This window comes from Humulus lupulus, chromosome 8 (assembly GCF_963169125.1).
Source record: "Humulus lupulus chromosome 8, drHumLupu1.1, whole genome shotgun sequence".
Taxonomy (NCBI): domain Eukaryota; kingdom Viridiplantae; phylum Streptophyta; class Magnoliopsida; order Rosales; family Cannabaceae; genus Humulus; species Humulus lupulus.
In genome coordinates, this window is record NC_084800.1 from 176511483 (window position 1) to 176534624 (window position 23142).

The 23142-nt window shown below is 37.9% G+C and overlaps 1 long non-coding RNA gene and 2 other non-coding genes across 3 annotated transcripts; 2 read left to right on the forward strand and 1 right to left on the reverse strand.

The window, feature by feature from the left end:
- The first annotated feature begins 13911 nt into the window (after positions 1–13911).
- On the forward strand, positions 13912–14018 carry LOC133799036 (small nucleolar RNA R71). Its single transcript, XR_009876245.1, has one exon. It is a non-coding gene; the product is annotated as a small nucleolar RNA R71 (small nucleolar RNA).
- A 4385-nt stretch (positions 14019–18403) lies between these two features.
- Positions 18404–18512, reverse strand: LOC133799119 (small nucleolar RNA R71). Its single transcript, XR_009876322.1, has one exon. It is a non-coding gene; the product is annotated as a small nucleolar RNA R71 (small nucleolar RNA).
- On the forward strand, positions 18485–21632 carry LOC133798690 (uncharacterized). The gene is made up of 3 exons (XR_009875976.1): positions 18485–19321; positions 20252–20315; positions 21476–21632. It is a non-coding gene; the product is annotated as an uncharacterized LOC133798690 (long non-coding RNA).
- The last annotated feature ends 1510 nt before the right edge of the window (positions 21633–23142 follow it).

Below are 23142 nucleotides of genomic sequence, written 5' to 3' on the forward strand. Positions count from 1 at the left end.
GTAGAAGGCCTTTTGGAAAGCGGAGCAGAGGATGGTTGACCCACCACAAGAGGTTGGGGCCCAACCATGATGGGAGCACCAACCAGCGTAGTCGGTGCCACCGCAGAGGCGACGGCCTGCAAGGATGGCGCTGTCGTGGAAGTGCCGGCCTGAGTAGTCGACGCAGCAACAGAGCTCAAAACCGGCGGAGCAGGGGGAGGTGTTTTCTTGGACCTTTTAGAGCCTTTGCCCGGCTGGCCGGTCTTCAGAGACCCTGCCCTAGGGCGTTTGCTCCTCTTGGCACCAGCGGTGTCGATGAGGGTGTCAAGGTCAAAGTCCATCTTGCCTGCACAAGTCACAACACGGTGAGTAAAGTGAAGCACACAAGTTGTTTCAATATCACAGATATAGAGTGATGATAGAAGAAACCTAACTGGAACTCTCCCCCGAGCTCGAGCTTGGGGACCATGAAATTCCCCCGTCTTCAGAGGAGGCGGGGGGAGTGCCTTCCCTATAAGTAGGTGATAACCTCAAGAGGTCCCTATAATCATTGGTCCCATACTGCACAGCTATCCCATTCCACACCTCGTCCGTGGTGTACATGGTGTCGTATTTCCCGAGCCCACTATCAAACCTATGGACACAGTCATCTACCCAAATCCATATGTAGAAGTGGTATCTATCCTGTGGGCACGAGACTAACCTATTGGGCCTATGTTTTAGTAAAGTGGGGGACCACATTCTCGAAGTAGGGAGGACTTTACCTTCATCTGAATCCGAGCTCGAAGCCTCGTCATTGGCCTCATTCCCAGATCGTGGACTCCTTAGGAGAACTGGGAGTGATGGCCTCATTTATCTCCTCGGAGGAAGGGCGCCTGTGGGCAGCGGCACCTCCTCCCAGTGTTCATATTTTTTATTGGACCAGTCAGAGGTTGACTGACCCTCTCCCAACAACCCGCAAGCTCGGAGCCTGCCCTCATGTAATAGGTACGAGAGAGACCTCATGCCATAAGGGAGTTGGAGCAAGGCCTCTCTGTGCCCCTTCATTGCTTCATCAGGGGTGGGACGTTGAAAATTAGTTGAAAGGAGAAACACATTTTCAGCTAAATATGGATTTAAGAACTAAAGTTTCGAGCACATAAATAAAGGTAACGAGAATACTTACGAATCCACCTGAATGAATAATGTCGAGACGGGGACAGACCATCTGTCCAGAAGAAGGCTCTTTTGAAATCAGGCTCTTTTGAAATCAGGCGGGTGGTTGGGAAGATCCCCAAAAACCTTCGTCTCCTTGGGGTAGCTCGAGAGGTAGTAAAAGCCATCCCCTCCCTGAGCTCGGGAGGGGTTACTTTTTAAACAAAAGAGATATAAAATCTCTTTAGGTGAAGGTCCTGTCTACCCCAGGTCGTGGTACAAGGACCTCAGGGTAGACAACACCCTGTACGAATTGGTGTTGAGTTGGAACGGAGCCAACCCAACGAAATCAGTAAAGTCTTTGAAAAAATACTTCAAGGGCAGCAGTGCTCCTGCCCTCATGTGCTCCTGGCTCCATGCCACATATTTCACTATGGTGTCACGGCCGCCAGGGGCGAAGCAGCTCCGTTCTTGACCAGTCGGAGCTCGACACTTCAAGGTGCCTGACAAACCAAGGCCATGGAAAGCCAGGATTTCAGTTATTTGATTGGTTGTGGTAACCGTGCTCTAGTAGAGCTCGGCCTCGAACATCTCTCTCCTCGGCTGTGAGGAGGAAGGTTCCCCCATTAATGAAAATTTGAGCTCTCCGGGGGGGTATGCGACAGTAACCTTTAAAACAGGATCGAGAGGAATTGGCCTAGGGCCTGAATTAGATTCCGGATAGATGGCCTCCCGAAGAACTCTCCTCTTCCCCTCGATGACTTCGTCTATCTGACGGCGGTAATGAGCTCGAATGTCCTCTTGCTCACGCGCAAGCTCGTATTCTCTTATCCGACATTGATTCCGGGCGAACAACGATTCTGGGCTTGGAGATTTTGGCTCGTAAGGGATTGCCTGCGATGACCCCCATCGTCTTTCCAGATTCTGTGACATCTAACGAGAAAGAAAAAATGGTGAGGGCCATGCATTCAAGAATCACGAGCTCGATGGAATGAGCTCGGAGATTTAGGAACGAGACAAACTAAATATTAAGACCCTTATTGAGGAGTCAGGGGCGTGTGTTCCACGAAAAAGAAAAGGAGCGTGGATAATTTTTTGAAAATCCCGAAATTCAAGGGAAAGAAGAGTGGCGGTTAACCAGGAAAGGCGTCTTTGGGTTTCGTGCATTTATCAAGGCCCATGTTTTTATCCGAAAACTTAGTGTACAAGAAACGTTGCCTAAAAATTTCAAAACCCAGAAAAATTGGAACCTCACTCAAATATGAAAACTGGGAATAAGCCAGTGATGTAAATCCGGTACGGGAGTCTAAAAAGCATCTGAGCCTATCGGATCAAAACCTCCTATCACATTATGCTAAGGATGTAAACTTGTAGATACACATACACAGCAAGAACAGTTTGAATAAAAACTGACAAAATGGGAAACAGAGATTGCTTACTTACACAACAATGGCGACTGCATAGAGATTGTTGATTGAAGAAGAGGTTGCAAATAGGAACCCACTGACTCGAACAGACCAGGATTTCTTTGCTTCTTTGGTCGAGAAAACATGCGCAGAATGGAAACTTTTTGTGAGGAGGTCTCTGGTTTCTTTTTTCCTTTTTTCTTGCTCTTGGTAAACGAAGGTAAAAATGAGGACGAAGACTAGGGTCTTATATATATATGTGGGAAAAAAGGATTAATCTGGAACGTTGAACAAAATCCTTGCAAAATCCAATGGTCAGGGATCAATGACAAGATAGCGCCGAAAAGGTGTCAGGCGGACGATCGTGGGCGTGTTTCCAGGGCACTCAAGTACTAAAAATGAGCAATGACCAATTGACACGTGTCCATTTTCAAAAGTGTGATGGTACAGTTCTCAAGAAAAAGTAGTTCAAAAGTTTCCTTCTCTTAGGATTCGAACAAATACTTTTGAGGGGGCAAGATGTTACACCCAGATTTCGAGCTATGTTAATTATGACCTCGAAAGTTGGATTCGCAAATCAGTGGACTCATAAGGTTGGAAACATGCTCCAGGATTGCATGTCGAGCTTGCAGGATATAGACGACCTCGAGTATGGTGACCTCGATGTACTCATGATCTCGGAAGATAGCTCCGGGAACACACTCATCTTCAGGGACGACTTCGGATCAGGGATCCCGAGCTCGACGCACGTACGATCTCGAAAATCATGTGGCCTCAGGAGATGTTTCCAGCTCGATAGATGACGGGAAACCTGGGAGGCTAAAACCTTAGAGATACGCGATAACCACCTAGAATATCTACAAATGTTATTAATATGAGATGTAATCCTCATTTATTATTGTAAATCCCCTAGAATCGTGGGATATTATTTGGTCAGTTATACGTCTCCTGGTCTTCAGGGGACGTTTCCTTTTATATCTGATTATAGGCATTTAAAGCCATAAATGTTATTTATACAAAAAGAGTAACTGCCCAAAATATGTGGGATAGTATTCTTTAGCCTTCTCTATAAATAGAGAAGCCATGCACCATTGTAAAGGACGGAAAATCTGATCCTTGAGAGAAAACTCTGGAGAATTCATTCTTGAAGAATTCCTAGAGATAATCTTGAGATTAATAACAAAGACTCGTGGACTAGGCAGATTTAATTGCTGAACCACGTAAAAATCGTGTGTTTACATTGTTTCATTTCAATTGGCCATTTTTAGTTATAGTTTACGTGCTCTTCTTTCACTGTTTGACGAAAAACGGCGTCAACACCTATGTTGGGTTTTCGTCCTTTCCATAACTCATATGGAGATATTTCATTTTTCTTCATCGGTATTCGATTAAGAATGTGACAAGCGGTTAAAAGCGCTTCACCACATAAGTTGAAGTTCAACTTAGAAAACACCAACATAGAATTTATCATCTCTAGATAAGTCCTATTTTTCCTTTCGGCAACACCATTGTGTTGTGGTGTATAAGGTGCAGTGCACTCATGAATTATACCATTTTCTTCACAAAATGTATTGAATTCATTAGAGAAGTACTCTCCTCCTCTATCACTTCTTAGCACCTTAATCTTTTTATTTAGTTGATTTTAAACTTCTAATTTATACAATTTAAAATCATCAAAAGTTTCATCTTTATGCTTTAAAAGAAACACTTAGGTATATCTACTAAAATCATCTATAAAAGTAAGAAAATACATTTTACCACCTCTAGTTAAAACACCATTTAATTCACAAAGATCAATATAGATTAAATATAGTAAATTAGATGATCTTTCTACACTAAGAAATGGTTTCTTAATCATTTTTGCCTTAACACATGTTTCACATTTACCATAGTTTTTAATATTGCATGCAATCATACCACATTTAAATACTCTTTTCATGGTTGAAAAACCTATATGTGATAGTCTAAGATGCCACAAAAATAAAGAACCATACTCAACAATATAGGCTGAATTAGCATTTTTATTGATAACATTGAAAGTTACATCATTGGTGCACAATTTAACCATACCCTCACAAGAGTACCCCTTTCCCAAAAATACATTTCATTTGGTAAGTATAAGTTTACCGGACTAAAAAACGGCTTTAATGCCGGCCTTGCCAAGCAAATCACCACTTACCAAGTTTCTACTCATTTTGGGAACATAAAGTACATTCACTAATGTAACTTTCTTGCTGGAGGTGAAAAAGACTTCAATGGTACCTTGGCCAAGTACCTTGGAAATTCCCTCATTGCCCATTTGTATCTCATGGTTGCCCTTTGACTCTTCAAAGGTCTTGAACAATGATTTGTCATAGGTGACATGGACGGTGGCACATGTATCATACTACCACCCTTTCACCTTGCCTTGGGCCGCATTCACCTCACTAAGGGTAGCAACTATGTTTTCCTCTTGAGTTGCATTCACCTTAGGTCCTTGTTGGTCTTTTCTATGCCTACACTCTCTAGCATAGTGACCCTTTTCACCACACATAAAGCAAGGAACTTTCTCGCCCTTAAACTTGTTTGGATTGGTTTTTGGACCCAAAGGTTTCTCGTTACCCTTTTCCCTTTGTTTTTGGGATGTTTTGGTTCTGACATCGCATTTTCTTTGGAAGTCTCTCCATTAGACCCCTCCATAAGTTTATCTCTACATATTGATTCCTCTTCGATTCAAATATGCTTTTGGATTTCCTTCAAAGAATAATCCTCATTTTTATGAAGGATTCTTTTCCTATAGCTCTTCCAAGTTGGTGGTAATTTAGCCACTACAACACCAACTTGAAAGGCCTCGGGGAGCTCAATCTTTAAAACTTTCAGTTTGTTAACAATTATTTGTAATTCATGAATTTGAGGAAGAATAGGTTTATCACCAAAAAATTTGAAATCAAAGTATTGAGATATCAAAAACGTTTTGGTACTTTCCTCTTTCGCCTTGAACTTTTTCTCAAGTGCATCCCATATCTCCTTGGCCGATTTGGTCTCGGTGTAGAGGTCATAGAGCCTATCGGATAGGGCGTTGAGGATATGACCCCTACAAAGGAGATTGTCCTCCTCCCTCTTCCTTCTTTTCTTCGCCTCCTCGGGAGTGTCCTTGTCGGATGGCGTTGGGAGAGGTTCTAGAGTGGATTCTAGAATATAGATGATTTTGAGAGTGGTGAAAAGGAATCTCACCTTGTCTTGCCACCTAGTAAAATTGGACCCATCAAACCTATCCAACCTCACTAGGTCTTGATTCATGATTTTGATGGTCTCACATTCCATTGAAACAAACAAGGGTAAGCTTTTGAATGTTAGGAAAAAATAGATTGCCTCAATGGAAATGGTAAGAAAATACAATCCTATGCAATATATTACAAATAAATAATGATTGATTAAAAGGAGTGTTACAACTCTATAACTGAAAATACAAATTAAAGGAGAATGAGATGTAAGATGATAGAAATAGAAAGTACAACTCTATTACAAAAGATACAAATAACCTAGAAGTGTTTGAACAAAGGAAATAAAAGGATTACAACTCTTAAACAAAAGTACAAGTAAATAGAACAAGAAGAAAAAGAAGAAAAGCAATAGAAGAAAATAAGAACAAGAACAAAAACAATAAACTCTCACTCACACAACCAAAGTGAAGAGTGTTGGGATCACCAACTTGAACAAGGTTTGAAACCTTTGTCCAAAAGCTTATTTCCCCCTAACTCAAGCACTAAGGGATCTCTCACATATATTGGAAATGATTTCTGGAATTATCAAGCCTAAAGGTATTTCTAGCCAAGTGCTCTAATGGATAGAAATGTTGTGTCTTTCAAGTGAGCTATAGGCTCCTATTTATAGAGTTTAGAGACACCCTTTGAATTTCAAATTCCACCAACCCCCATGGCTGTTACCAATGTTTAATTGGATTAATATGGAAATAAAAATGAGATTTGGGAGTTATTTGGGTTTTTTGAGCCGTTCAACAAATATTGAAAAAACTGAAAAAATGGTCAGTTTTTGGCCTGTGGCCGCGGCCAGAGACATTAGTGGCTGCGGCCACTACTTTCTGTTCCACATGCCGCGACCACTAACATTCAGTGGCCATGACCACTTACCATTTTCAGCACAAAATTTTGTGCTATTTTTCCAAACGGTTCCAAACCCTCCCAAGTGATTTTGTAACCCCCAAAACATATTAATGGGGTTAAAATCACATCTCTAACAGCCATTTCATATATGGCTTTATGAGATTCATCTCAATATTGTGTAATACCAAATTTACACAATAAAGGGTAATATTTGGAAGTTACAAATTTGTAACACCAAATATGTTACATTATTTGGATATGTCTCATATATCTAAATATTGCAACTCTCTATTATATGTTACAATATGTGACACTCTTTATCACATTTATTTAATCTAAAACATTATATTATATTATAATATAATATAATATTACATTATATTATAAAATAATATAACACCTTTAACTTGAGAAAATTCAAATTTGTAAGCAGAGGTAAGCTTGTTTTCTTGCTCTTCTTTTAGCTCATAGTGTTTCTTTGGGAATTTGGGGGTTTAGTGCTCAAATGCAAAATTTGATGATGTTGGGTTGTTTGAATGCTAGGTTAAGATTTGGAGCAACTTTATCACTGCTTTATGCTTGGATGTTTTGTAATGCCCCAAAGTTCCTAATAAGGCTTATGACCTTGATTAGGAGGCCGGGAGGGCCATAATTGCTTTATTATGTTATTAAATGATTATATGCATGTTTAGATGTATTAAATATGCATGTGAACCCATTTTTGAGTAATTGGGTGATTTTCATATTTTGGCCATTTCGGGCATATTTGACATATATGTGATATGTGTGTGGTGCTTTATTATTATTTGGTTATGCCAGGGTTACTCAACACGAGACGATCCTAGGAGGTAAGCTAGTCGAAAGTCACAACAACATTTATAATTGACTCGAAGTGAGTCAAGGGGTATTTAGTGCATTACTGGGTTATTGGGTAATGGGAATAAGTATTTGATAATAAATTGGGAGTTAGTCAGATTAGGGGGAAATTAAGGAGGTTTTGGCTATTTTGTCCCCGGGAGTCTTTTCGGGACCCCGAGCGTTAGGATTTGGTTGAGGCTACTTAAGCTTGAGGTAACCTTTGAAGTAATACAAAGAACGTTCAGAACGTTCTCTCTCCCTCTAAGTTCCATTTTCATCTCCCGATCACATTTGGAAAGGAAACTTGAGTTCTAGGACTCGGATTCAAGTGAGGATCGAGGCATAGCGATCCCAGGAAAGATTAAAAGCTAATTAGCAGGAGGATTTAGTTTGAAACAACTCAATTGGAGGTAATTCAAGTTTTAAGTTTCAAGTTTTTAAACTTGAATTGGACTTTGTGTTTTGATGAGTTTTTGATTGATTTGAGACTTGAGTTTTGTTAGTTTTGGATCATGGGGATGTTTGGGAACTTTGATTTTTGAGTTTGGAGATGTTTGGATAGGTTTTTGGGAAATTTAAAAGGTTAAAATTGGGGAAAAATGGCTGGACCGAGGTTGGGTTGCGGCCCTGTTCTTGGGCGTCGCGGCCAAGGCTCGATGAAGCAGGTGGAAGATTGTGTGAACTCTAGGGGCTGCGACACTGGGTATGGGGCGCTGCGGCGCTTGCATCTGATGCTTCTCTTTTGGCTGGGGGCTGCGGCTCAGGCTTTTGGGGTCGCGGAGCTTGAGGGTATTTATGGCCGAAATGATGTTTCAAGCTTGGGAACTCAAACCTTAGTCCTCAGGATCATTCCTATTACCTAGTTTAGTGGGATTGGATGTCTCAGAGGCTAGGTCTTGGTTCCGGGATTGGTTTTAAAACTTGAACTTATTGGATCGCCATTTGTGGCTGTGACTAGGTTATCACTAGAGGCTTGGAATCAGGATTGTGCTTGTGGCTCGTTTATTGGTAACCTGTGCTTGTACCAAAGGTAAGAAAACTGCACCTTGTGTATGTGACATGCATGGTTATTCTTGATGCATGTTGGATGTTTAAATGTGACATGCATGGTTATTGTTGAGGCATGTCAAGTGATTAAATGTGATGCATGTGTTGCACGAGAAACATGTGATTAGGGCATGCTATGAATATTGAATATGAGATTGTTCAGAGCTTGAATCTCTATGTTTATGCATGATCCTAATTATGCTAGCAATTGTTAAGTAAGCATGCTGAATGCCCTGTATTCAGATATTTGACATATGATATATGTTTGGTAGCATTGCTTACTTGTGTATGGCACTGACTAGTCAGGGTCGGCATTGGTCGTGTATTACTGACCTGAGATTCAGAAACGGCATAAGCGTCGTGAACACAGAGTCGATAAAAGATTAGATCTAATTGATATCAGTGTTGGATGACTCTAGGAGCATTAATGTTGGACCAACCCGAAGGTCGATGAAAATTCTAAGCTCTTGACTAGTCTAGAACTAGTTACTCAGAGTCAAGGCCAAAGGCCTAGGTGACTGTTTGTCACGTGGCTAGGGAGCGAAATCCCATGGTTGTGACTCTATTGTCATGCGATAGGTTATATTGGTGACTAGTTCATCGAACACCTATCTTGTTTAAGCTAGTGAAATGATCACTTATCTACAAAGCTTCGGTGATCCTATCGTCACATGGCTAATGGGAACAGAACCCACCTTAGTGACTATTACAACTATCACTCTTCTATTTGGGGCTAAAAGCCCTGGATGATTATTATGATCATCAGTTGATGTTGTATATTCATCATTACGTGAACTCATTTGCCTGGTTGTATAGGGCTATATTTGCTAGGCGTGTGCCTTATGATTTGATTTCATGATATGACTGTTCATGAGCATATTGAGTTTTCTTGCTGGGCTTCGGCTCACGGGTGCTATGTGGTGCAGGTAAAGGAAAAAAAACCTGGACCATCCTTGAGTTGGAGAGCTTAGGTGACGATGTGTACATATGTAGCTGCTTGACCGCCACGGCCGAGGTTTGAAGGAGAGGAACTAGGGTTGAACTCTGTTTTGTCGCTTAGATCGGCGGGTTGTAAATATTTTCTTGTAATAGACCTTTAAATCATATTTTTGGGATGCCAATGTATACAGTAAACGTTCCAGTGAAACATTACATCTTAACCAAAAATTTTAATCCCTAAACCGCTAATCATACTTAGTTACACGTTTATGGCCAAATGACTCGATTGGCGAGTTTAACACTGTTTATAATGCGCACTGTAACGGTCCCTGGAGTTTAGGGCGTTACATGTTTGCTGCTGTAATATGTAATTTATGAATGAATTATGGAATTGGGGCAATTTGGGTGTTAGAACCCTAAATCCCCAATTTATGTGCATAAAAGGGTAATTAGGTGTTTTAATGATGTTATATTATGTATGTGGGGGTGTTGAACTGAGTTTGGGGCATATTTATGAGTGGGGTACAAATTTATGAGTTGGAGCATATTGTGAAAAGTTGAATTTGGGGAAGAACAAAATCTGGGTTGCAATATGAGGTTTTAGGGACCTAGCGCGATCGCGCTAGTGTCTCAGAATGCCAAGATTTCGCAATAGCGTGACCATAGTAGGGGTTTGGAAACTCCAATATTTTTTTGGGCGCGACCGGGCCCAGGGGCTAGTGAGACAACGCCAGCTGCCCAAAACACATGTTTTTCTAATTTGTGGGACTTAGGCTCAGAGTTTCAATGATATTTTTTGGGAGCCCACTTGAGGTCTCAAGGGATGATTCCATTACCCCATTGAATAGAATTTGAGGTCCCAAGAGCTAGGGATTAGTTTTGAAACCCGTGAATTAGACTCTGTTCGTAATAGGTTTTCGCGGTGCTCGGGGAAATGATCGCACTCGAGGTCGCTCAGTCATTAGAACAGACCCTGAGGTAAGAAAACGGGCATATGCACATAGACCGGGGTGTTTGCTCAGTTATATTGGGATGCGATTATAACCATGTATCTTGATTTTTTAGGGTTGAGTTTCCATTCATAATGTTGTTTACTATGCTTATTTATGTTTATTTGTTTGTTTATGACTGGCATGGTCTGCATTCGGCAATTGTGCAGAATGTGGGCCATGATGGTGGGGTCAATTTGAGAGTACAGTACCCACTCACCCATCATGGACTATAAGCTTGGTAATGAGAGACGCACCTCGGTCAGTTGGGCCGTTCGACAAGGTTGCTTGGCTTGGTCGTGTAAATGATTTATGTGTTTTAAATAAGCTTGTCTATAATCTATGAAATGTGATAGTAGTTTATATGTAGATATGCATGTATTAATAATTATGAAGCATGTTATTTGTCATTTATATTTAATCTGATTATTATTATGCCATGTGGGGTTTTCTTGCTAGGCCTTGGCTCACGGGTGCTCTATGGTGAAGGTAACGCAAGATAAAAGTATATTAGATATGATTTGGAGGGTTTTGGAGCAACACTTACATGTTCGGCATGCTTGGCCGCCACGTTCGAGATATTTTGAGGGACTTAGAGTATAAGTCCAATTTTGTCGCTTAGGCCGACTATTTTTGTAACTTTGGTTGTAATTATGCTTTGTTTAAAACTCTTTTTGTGATCCCTTGTAAACATTTAAATTTTTAATGGAAACATTTATACCCTTTGACGAAAAAAATTAATGCCTAAACTTTTTTGTTAATTTTAATTACACTTTTGAGTTCAAATGACTTGCTTAACAAGTTAAGCACTATTTTAAACACACAGTGTAACGATTCTGGATTAGTAGGGCATTACAACTTGGTATCAGAGCTACCAAGGCTTTATGGTTCTTGAAAATCAACTGAACACATACGCTCGCTGATAATGATTGACTCACAAATTGGTGGGGAATGGGTTGGATACTTGTTTAACTGATTAATTAAAAGGTAATGTCCTACTAATCCAGGTCTGTTACACTATGTGTTTAAAACAGTGCTTAAGTCGCTAAATGAGTCATTTGGACTTAAAATGTGTAACTAAAACAAACTCAAGGGTTAGGTAATAAAATTTTTGGTCAAACAGTAATCACTTCATTAAAAATGTTTAAGTATGTAGACAGAATCCCAAAATGAGTTAATAACTATTACAGATCCAAAATAAATACAAAATATCAGCCTAAGCAGAAAAATCAGGGCTCAACCCTAATTCCACCAAGTAATCTCGGATGTGATCTGTATCCAATAGAGTGATAGACAAACTTAGTAAACCCTATGATGTGTATGTTGCGGGGTTTGGGACTTTGTTGCCTACTAGGGAATTGGTAGTCTCTAGAAGATGGATCAGATCTTTACTTATAGAGGTAAATAGTAAGGGGCTGTGTGTGGACTTGATTGAATTAGCGATGGAAGACTTTGACATGATACTAGTATGAATTGGTTGGACAAGTTTGGGGCAGTCATAGACTGTAAGAGGATGATGGTTACCTTTGATCCTGAAGGAGAGAACCCATTTGTGTTTGTGGGTGTTGTGAATGTGCCTCGCATTCCTATGATTTTGGCATCAAAGGCTGGAGACCTATTGCAAGGAGGTTGCATAGGATTCCTAGCTAGTGTGGTGGATACCACCAAGTTTGTACCAGCCAGACCAGAGGAGACTAGATTGGTTTGTGAGTTTCCAAATGTGTTCACAGAAGATTTACCATGATTTCCACTACAACGGGAGATTGAGTTCTTTATCGAACTAGCACCAGGAACATAATCAATATCCAAGGCACCATATAGATTTGCACCAGCAAAATTGAAAGAATTGAAGGTACAATTACTGGAGTTACTTGATTTGGGGTTCATCAGACCTAGTTTCTCGCCATGGGGTGAACCAATGTTTTTTGTGAAGAACAAGCTAATTATCAATAATAAGCTAATTATCAATAATAAGTATCTCGCTCCAAAGCTCTACCCAGCCTTCACATGCTCTCCCAGCCTTCACATGACTCCTCAGCATATATCACCTCTTCAGCATATAGCACCTGCCAATCACCTCACGTCAAATGCATGCAACACCTTCACGCCTGGGCCGGCCCAAGTTCCAGCTGCCAACACAATTTAGCCCAATACTACCAGCTGCCACCCGAAGGCCCACTCCATTCAGCTGCTACCCAATTCCACCATAGCCCAAACAGCCCAAGTCAACTCTGCCACAGCCATAAAAATAAGACCAAAACTCACATTTTTATTCCCAATATTTTTCACTCAAATATCAATTCACTCTTCCCTATTTTTCTTACCTAAATAAACATTCCTAATTCATTTTTTTTACCCTAGCTTTTTACTAATATTTTACCCAATCAAACATTTCATCTTTCCAATACTCTTACACTTACTCTATTTATCCTACCACTTCCCAACACAATTAAATTAATCAATTTATTTATTTTAATTTGATTAATTTAATCTCCATATTTTGCCTATAAATAGAGTCTTGTAAGACCATTTGGGGGGCTCTTCTTCTTCATCTTTTTCAACCTCTTCTACACTCCATATTTCTCTTCGTTTCACTATTTTCTATCTACCATTTTCATCTTTTGAAGAGCATGTCAAGTATGTTATTTTGTAATTTTTATCTAGTTATGAGCTTCTAATCTTTTTCAAAGGTTATTAAGATGATGATGAAGCCAAATGTAACTTGATAGTATTTTTTGTTGTATGTTGATTTCCCATTTGTACAACATTGTTTATGGATTTTTCTATCAAAGATATGCATTTTTCATCTAGTGTTGATTGTTAAAGCATATTACACTTAGTTCTTCATTATGCAAAAATATGATATTCTTTGATTAAATGTTTTTCATTAAATTGTTCACATCTAATTCTTAGAGCATAAGTATCATATTTTGCCTAAACATAATCTCTTTGATTTTTTGTAGTTTCATTAGGTTGTAACACAACTAATGCTTAGAAATTATATCTTATATAAGTGAAGAAAAATCCTACCTTTTTGAAAGAGTAACTTGTGCTTGAATAGGAAATATATTTTGAAAAAAATATATAGTGTGATTTATTTCAACTATATCAAAACTTGGGAATCAATATACTTATGAATACTATTGAACGTGCATTTTGTGGATTCTAATATCTTAATAATCTTATTTTACATATATCTTTTAAAAACCATTTTTCTATTTAATCTTAAATCTTTTTATTAATTGTCTTTTATTTTTCTAAAACAAAATCTCATCAAATATTTGGAACTAGGTTAGAATATTATTGCTTTGTTTGAAATAGTCTCTTTTGATGTTAGTCAACTCCCATGGGTTCGACCTCGTACTTACATGAACATTATATTCTGAAACGATTTGTGCACTTGCGAGTTTAAATTTTGAAACACCCTCTTTTGGGATCAACAGTATACAATGTGGGATACCGTGGTGTGGACATTTTCTTAAAAGCTCTTTGAATCTTTCCCACGCGTCACTAGTGGACTCATCTTCCAGCTGCTGAAACGACATAATCTCACTTCTAAACTTTGCATTTCTCGTGGGAGGGAAGTACTTTCTTAAAAAAAATTCAGCCAAGTCATTCCAATTTGTCACTGAATCGGGAGGAAGGGTGTTGAGCCATGATCTAGCTCGGTCCCTTAAAGAGAACGGGAACAACTTCAATCTTAGCGCCTCTTCACTTACTCCTTGTAACTTGAAATAATCGCTCACCTCCAAAAATGAGCGAAGATGGAGATGAGGGTCTTCCGTGGGCATCCCACTAAACTGCCCAACTGTTTGGAGCATTTGAAACATGACAAGTTTGAGCTCAAACTGGGGTGCTTGTATTTCGGGCCTCACAATGCCCGGATTGAGCTCGTTGAACATAGGGGCAGCGTATTCCCTTATTGCTCTAGCTCTATCATCCGCCAAAACAATAGGATTAGCTATGTTCTGGGCACCCCCTTCGTCTCCAACATTTTCAGCCATATTGCAGCGGCTGTTAGCCTTTTGTGCCTTTCTCCTTTCTCTGAAAGTACGTTCAATTTCAAAGTCAATAGGAGCAAGTTCAGATTCGCCTTGTTCGTTCATGCACTAGATTAAACCTGAGAAACGCACAACCCAAACGAGCAGAATTAGAAACAACAGAAATAAATTGCAAAATAGTTGATAATACAGAATTTTAATTTTCAATCCCCGGAAACGGCGGAAAAAACTTGTTGATTTTAAGCAAATAAAATGTGCAAGTGTACACAGTCGGCAACAAGTAATATAGTAGTAAGTTGAGTATCGTCTCCACATGGATTGCAAAATCAAGCAAATGTAAAACCAACTAATCAACAATTTAAAATTAAAGGAAGAAATTATGAGAATGATTGTACTATCAATCTAAAATTAAATGACTGCAATTAAATCTATTTAAAAATATAACTAAAATGATAGCAAAATTGAATTCAAGAAAAAGTGTCTATGGATTAATAGATCTGAATAGCTATTTCCCCCTCTGTTAATCTGCCCAGTTGTTACAGCATTCGTTCAGCAAAGTTGCACAGAGTTAACAGAATTCTAAGATAAGCACGTGAGATTTTCCCAAAACTCAGTGAATTAATTCTACAACTTGATTTAATACATTCCTATATTTAATCAGGTTGCACAACAGCAATTACACACCAATTCTCAAGTTATACAAGGTAGCAAAATATTCCTATTTTACTCACTAAGAAAAACCTAAACATGGTAATTCTCTTGCATCATCCAAGTTATTTCCACTAGATATAATCTTTCCAGAATCAGATCTAGCTAAGCAAATTGTTAGTCATGGCCAGTAATTAACAATCATTTAACACTCATCTCACTTGAATGAACAAAGGCAAGTTGCTAAAATCATGCAATTTTCATCATTAATTCATAACATCGGGTTCCATAGCTATTCAAATCTCAAAAGGATTAGTTCATGTTCAAACTGATAATTACAACCCAAAACAGAAATTGTTCATCCATAGCAAATATTCAGTTCACAAATTAGAGAATCAAGAGTATACACTACAGAAAATGAAATATAGAAGAAAGAGAAGAAGTAGAATCGGGTTCTAGAGTCCTCCTTCTTCCTTGGCCGTGGGTCTCCTCTTATGGGTACTGCCTTTTTCTGTGTATATCTCTGTGCATCAACTTTTCTCTCTCTGTTTCTTGCTGAGTAAAAAAACTGTACTGTGTTTTCTTTCTCTTCCTTTATGATTTCGGCTGTCCTCCCCTTAGGGTACTTTCCTCTTCTCCTTACCCTAAATTAGAAAGTCCATTTTCCTTTCTTGGTCCATTAGTCCACGCCACCTCAGCCAGCTGACCTAATTTTTAAGTGGGTGCCACATAGGCACTGAGATAAGTGAAGAAAGGTCAGCTGGCTCTTGTCCACGTCAGTCCCCAATTTCCTTGGATTCCTTAGTTTCCCTTGGCGAGTCAAAAGTTCATTTCCTAAACAACAAAACACACACAATTACTTAATTAATTACAATTCCTACCAACAATTTACAAGACTCTTGAATTAACACACTAACTAGAAAAGAAAGGTAAAAACTAAACAAACTTACAAATAACATCACACTCATTACTCTTTTCACCCAAAATTCAAGTTCAAATTTAATAAAAATAACTCTAAATCATAGAGTTATCGCACCCCAAACTTGGCATATTGCTCGTCCTCGAGTAATGAAAAACAGAAACAAAATAAACAAAACAAACACTAAGACAACAACAAACACAGATTTGTAAATGAGAGAGTACTGATCAATCAATCATAGCTTAGCGAAGAAAATGCTCTCAGAATTATGTGGAATGGAATGATATGATGGTAGTGAATATGCCTTGACTTTATATGTCTCAATCTCATTTTAAGTGCTATTGATATCACTAATGCCTTCCAAAAGTAACCCAATCACTAGAGTGTGCAAATGCTTCCCACCAACACCTTGAATTCCTCTAATAACTACCCTTGATCCTCAAGTTTAAAAATATATGCTTCCATAGGTTGAACTAGTGCAACCCTCTCCACTAATGTAGTCTAGCTTTACCCCTAGATCAAAAGGACTTTACTCGGCTTGTAGTGTAAGGCTTAGGTTAGGGTAGGATAAAAGGTAATATTTCTATGGCTTATAACCTAACCACCTCAACTTATCAAGAACCTTTCTTCTTCTCTCAAGTTCTCACCCAAAATGTATTGTTAACCCACAATAAATAATTTGATTTAGCTCTAATTCTCTTGCTACTGTTATTTCCAAATTCAACTAGAACAATAGAAAGAAGCCTCCAACATTTTCTTGGATAGGGGGTTGTACACCCCAAACTTAGTTTCAAAACTGCCTCTTTCTCTCTCTTTTTTTTTCTTTTTCTATTTTTTTGTTTTCGGTTTTGTTTTTTTTTTAATTGTAACAGTAAAGATATAGATATATATATATAGCAAGAGAAATATGAATATTTTTATGTGAGCTCATTCCCGCACACCCCAAACTTAAATCCCATCATTGTCCCCAATGTGGCTAATAAATGAAACTTGGAATAGCTCACCACATGGCTAAAAACTAACCCCACTCACCCCAAACTTACTGCAAATAATCTGTTCTTGATAAATTTCAGCAGCTAGGTTTGGTTAATGAAAGTTAAAAAAAAAATTTAAGCAGGAGGTTATCATTAATGATAGGTATAAAGATGCACCGCGGCCCTTGCTTTGGGCACCGCGGCGCCCTCCCTTGGCCGAGCCTCCTTGGCCATTTTTCATCCTAGGGCCGCAGTGCTCTAGAACAGAGCCGCGGCCCTTCCCTTTGAACCCAAAAAATCCACCATTTCAAGGCTTGAAACCTCTCCTTAAACCATCCCAAAACTCCCCAACTCACAACCAAACAATCCCAACTCCTTTGGCATGACTCAAACCGCATAATTCCACAGAAAACTCAGCCTAACATACACTAAACTCCTCTTTCAAACTTCTGAAACTCAAAAGCTATAAACACTCAACCCAGCCATTCAAATCCAAATTAAAACCTTTAAATCATGGATTGAAGCTTACCTCTTCTGATGAACCACTTCACCAAGCCAAAACCTAGCAAAATCACTAAATTTCCTCCTCAATTCTGCCTTCAAATATGAAACCACAACTTCCTCAGTAACCCAACAAGAAAACCCAGAAGTTCTAATCACAGAAAAAGGGAATTAAGTGCTTATCTTAGCCCTGATTTAGTTATTGAGTATGCCCTAAGCTAAGCCTCCAAAATCCAGCTTAATCTCCCAATAACTTCCTCAGATTTCTCTGTTTTCCTTTGAATCTTACTTAGCTTCCTTTCCTTTGTTTTTCCTGCCTTGAGAGTGAAAGTGAGAGTAACCAGAATGTCGGTCTAATTTTCTAAAAGCTTCCTAAGTTGTCTTACTCATTAAGTTAAGCCCACGGCTCGGGGTGCCGGAACCATCCCTAAGGCCAAAACAGTAAAATCCTCCAATATTCCCGCCTAGACATCCTAACCTCAAATATATCTCCATATATTTATTTTCATGAACCGATAGTCCAAACCGCTACCCGATACCTAAAATACCCCTGACTTGTCTAAAGTCATATCTTGTGTCCCGTTGTGACTTTCCCCGTTATCTGACCCTAGGATCGTCTCGAGTTGCGCTCTATGAACCTGGCCACAGAATAATGTGGTTCTCACATATATCACATAAATATTCATATTATCACATAATATCATTAATCACATATGCACACATTTAAATCAATAATATTCACTCTAATCCCAATTATGCCCTCCTGGCACACTAATCAAGGCCCTTAAGCCTTATTAGCAAATTTGGGTCATTACATATACTCTTTGAGACCAAGGTCTATTGGAACATGGGAGGAGATGACCAAATCCTTCTTTCTGAAACACTTCCCCAGCCATAAGACCAACAGTCTAAAACGACAGATTTCCACATTTTCCCAAAAGGACAATGAAACCTTCTATCAAGTCTGGGAAAGATTCAAAGTGTAATATCCAACATTTTCATAATACATTTATTTATTATAAATCAAAGTTTTAATACATAAAATGTACAACTTTACAAATTTAAGAAATAGTAATGGAAAAATAGTGTTTAAAATATGATTTTATGTTTTTAATGAGATTAAAGAAAGAGAAACTTGAGTAGTCAAGTATTGGACCCAAATGTCAAATAATTTTAATTGGGGATTTTTATAAAATTAAGAAAGTTTGGCTAAAGGGCTTATTTGAAAAGAATTTTAGTATTTTGGGTCCAAGTGTAATTTTTAAAAATAAATAAATAAAAAAAAAATAAAATAAAATAAAAGGCTTCAGCCTTTCATTTTACCCGAGCCCCTCTCTCTCTCTCCTCAGAAACCCTCTCTCTCTCTCTCCTCAGAAACTCTCTCTCTCTCTCTCTCTCTCTCTCTCTCTCCTCTGCGTATTACTGTTGCCGACGACGCAGGAGTACTTTCCGGCCACCATTTTTAGCCACGCGCCGGACCGTTGGATTCAGAGGCCTCCGAACTATCGACCAACGCGGGAATCTAGAGCTCACTCGCCGATTAAACGCCTCAACCACTCGATTTAAGTTCGGCCACCCCGCGACTTCAAAGTTGCGATTCGGCCACCTCGGGCATCCGTTTGCCGATCCGTCACCACCATCGTGCTCCTCGTGTTGTGGGCTTCAAAACCCAATAACTTGTTCCTACATCTACCATAGTTGGGTCGACGAGCCACCGCGATCCACCGTAGATCGACGGTCGAAACTTAGTGTTCGAGGTTCCGAAGTACGTTTTGAGTCTCAGAAAATCATCGTTTGACTTATTGTGGAACCCGATCATTTTGGTATAATTTCTTTAACCTATATATTGTGATTTAATTGTGATTGATTAGAGTAATTGTTATTATGTGTATTTATAGTATATAATTATATATTATTGATATGTGGAATATTTTCTGTAATTTACTGGCTGTCTGGGATTATATATATTTTTTATACAGGTTTTGATTTTGGAATTGTCCACTTTATAGCCGTTGTGCTGTCTAATTTTCTAGAAAATATTAGATATTAAATAAAGTATAAAAATACATATTTAATTGATTTTATATTAATATGGAAATTATTATGATTAAGTAATTTTAATTATTATTGTTATTATTTTGTTAAGTAAATCAAGAATACAGATTCATATATATATATATATATATGAAAAGTATGATTTATAGTAAACCTATTATCTAACCATTATTATTGTATATTAATATTTGAATATTAAAATAATATCAAATATTAGTTTCTTACAGTTATTGATATTTGTAAGACCAGTGAAGTTTGGAGAAAGTATATTTATTATATCACTGGAATTGATATTATGACTAATTAATAATAATATAAATATTTATATTTATATTATTATCATTATATTGATTATTACAACTTTATGTTAAAAATATGATTTCTTTTATAAAATGACTATTTGAATATATACATCCATATACGTATTGCTATTGAAGTATTTTGTTATTAATATCGAAATAAGTTTAATTATAGACGATAATTATTATTTTTGTTGGGATTATTATTATTATTATCATAAGGGTACATTATCTTATGAGCAAGGTTTAAAGCATGGTTTTATATGAAGAGTTATTTGCATTACGTTGATAATAATTTATTATTATCATTTATATAGTTTCTGGTATTATTAATATACACTATCAATAGTGTATATTTATGATTTTGATAGAATTTAATAAATGATGTGCCTTGAATAGGATTTGTATGGATTTGATTGATTGACTCTTGGTGAGGAATTTTAAAATAAGCTAAGGACCTAAGGTAAGTAAATCTCACATTTTGTGCTTAAGTGTAAGATGCATGACTACATTGATTGTGTACATCTGATGAGTTAAGTATGGTATGATGATGATGCATATGATAAGTATGTGAAAAATGGTTATATGAACACCATAAGGGTGTTGTGTGATATGTAATTGATGAATTCTGTGATATGTGAAAGATGTCTTACTTGGTTAAGAATGATATGAATTATGTGCAAGTATGTGTTCTTATGTTGATGGATATGTGGATTACTCTATGTTCATGATTTGTTATATGTTATGATATATGAAGCGTTTAAGTTTTTAGGCTGGAAACCTTAGACCTGAGCCATAGCTCTACGTTAAGGTATAACAACGCCACCAACCCAAAGCTTCATGTATTATGACTAAAGATGTTTTGAGTTATATGAGATGTGATACAATGCCTTGATTGAATACCATCAACATGAGTCATGAACACGAACATTGGCATTTCAGCATCAGCATGTATGCATGGCATGTACAGTTATGTGATACATTATTATGTGATATAAGACCATGCATATGAATATGAGAAAAGTTATGAAATGTCTTGAAAAGTCTTATGTAAAGTTAAACATTTTAATGACACAAGGCTTAAGCAAAGTGATAATAAGATGTTTAAAAAGGGTGCCACTGTTTTGATGAAGCAATCAAGTAAGTTCAGTAAAGAAGACGGAAGTCTATAAGACTTATAGTGGCTGCCCACTAGTGTGGGCTAGGTCAGAGTTGACCATTCAGATATGTTTGCCATGTTTCCGTCTTTCTCCTCCATATGTGTAATAAGTATGGCAGCTATGGCAACGATGAAATGAGTGTTATGATGAGCCTAGCTGAGATGATGGCTAGCCGGAGGAGAACCCATGGGATTCTATATGATATGTGTAACAAGCCCTGCAGGCATTGGCTGAATCAAACAGTGTGCACAAGTGATATTGGGCCCATAAAAATGTGAAACTAAAAGAAAGAGCATAAAAGTAAAGTTTGAAAGTGCATGAGCAATAAATGAAATGCATAAGTATATAAGTCAGCATATTAGTATATGTGCACTACAAACTCACGACATTCATGTGTATGTGTATGCATGAGATTTGCTTACTGAGCGTTAGCTCATTATGTTATTTTCCAACATTTTTCCAGGTGTGGCTTTAGCTGTTGAGCAACTTGTGGAGCACGGACTCAGTAGCAATGCAATAATGGTTTTAGAGTTTTCATATGGCTGCCTTAAATTTAAAGTATTCATACGTGTAATAATTTCTTCTAATAAGTTTATATAAAAGTTTTAAATTTTTCTGTATTTCTTCGTATCATTTTATTTAATTCTTTTGGTCAAGTGCCTTACATACTCGTAAACCCTAGAATTACGAGTATGTGGCAGACGTACCCTACCTTAGGGAGGTTACAAATGGTATCAGAGCTTTGAGTTTGTAGATGTCGTATACTCGTTATGTTATTAGATTTTGGGATCTGAAATGCTACTGAGTTCCGCCACAAGACAAGCCACACGTTAATGGTTAGTATAATTTATCCATATTTTAGTTAATGTATGTTAATGATGTTGTATAATTGTATTAGAAACTCATTGTGTGTTTGAGTTTCCATGATATAAGTATGAGTTTGGATTAAATGAATATTCTCATGCACGGTAGAGAAATTGAAGTTTGTTATTTATCTGAATGCATGCCTTTATTATTGATGTGATAAATAATTGATGATTTATCGATGTCGATGTTTGGATTGTTAATTGATATTCTCAAGCTTTGAAAGTGACCTATTAGTCCAGTTAGTGTGTTAAGGGTTAATATGTCAGGTTAGTGTTTTGGAGAGCAAAGTTTTAGGTTGTTGCTGAGAGCACACACAATAAGAGACTTTAGTGAAACAGTAGTAATATATAGAAAAAAAAAAAAAAAATACATAATACATTAAGGATTGGGGTTTTGGACACGTTCTACCTCGTCAATCAACTTTTGTTGTTCAACTCTAAGGGTCTCCCCAGTAGTTTGCAGTGTCTGAAATTTTTCCTTCATATCGACTGAGTAGTTAGCAAGAAGTGTAGTTAAAGTCCCATTCTCCTTAACCAACTTCTCCTTCTCTCGAGTCAATGCCTTGTTGGCATTTCTAATGGTTATCATCTCTTGTTTTTGTGTTTCTATATACCTTTTCAAGTGGTCAACCTCTTGTTCTCTTGCAAGAACCCGTTGGCCTAGGTTTGAGACCGATGCTGCCGCCTGAGTGGTAAGAACTAAGGAATCTTTTACAGCTTGTAGGTCTGACCTATGGGATAAAATTATTTGGTCTTTAGGGGTGAGTATGCTTTGACCTATACTAATGGCCACCTTTTTATCGAGCATAGCTGAATCCTCCACCGTGACAAGGCCAGTATCAGAATAAAATTTGGGAAGCCAAACTCTGGGAAATTGAGTATTTCGTTCTGGGATGTGTACCGTAGGATACACCATTAGCTGTGGTAGGGGTGCAGAAATTTGTGGTGAAGATTCGATAGTGGGAAGATTTGGCTCAGGTAAAGCTAAAGTTAGGTCTAAGTTCAGCTGAGATGATGAGGATGCCATAGGTTGCTTAGCTTGAGTAATGGACGGAAGTAATAATGATTTGGTTTTCAAAAGCTTGAGATTGATTGTGTTTTAGTGTGTATGTGATGAATTTTATTTATAGAAAAATGTGTTGAACTGTTGGGTCATTGGATCCTTGAATTTGTTTGTTTTCAAGATAGATATCACAGATTTTATCTTGTTCAATGTGTTACGCTATCCTCTCTGATGATGAAAGTCAAACTTATTAGATGTTGT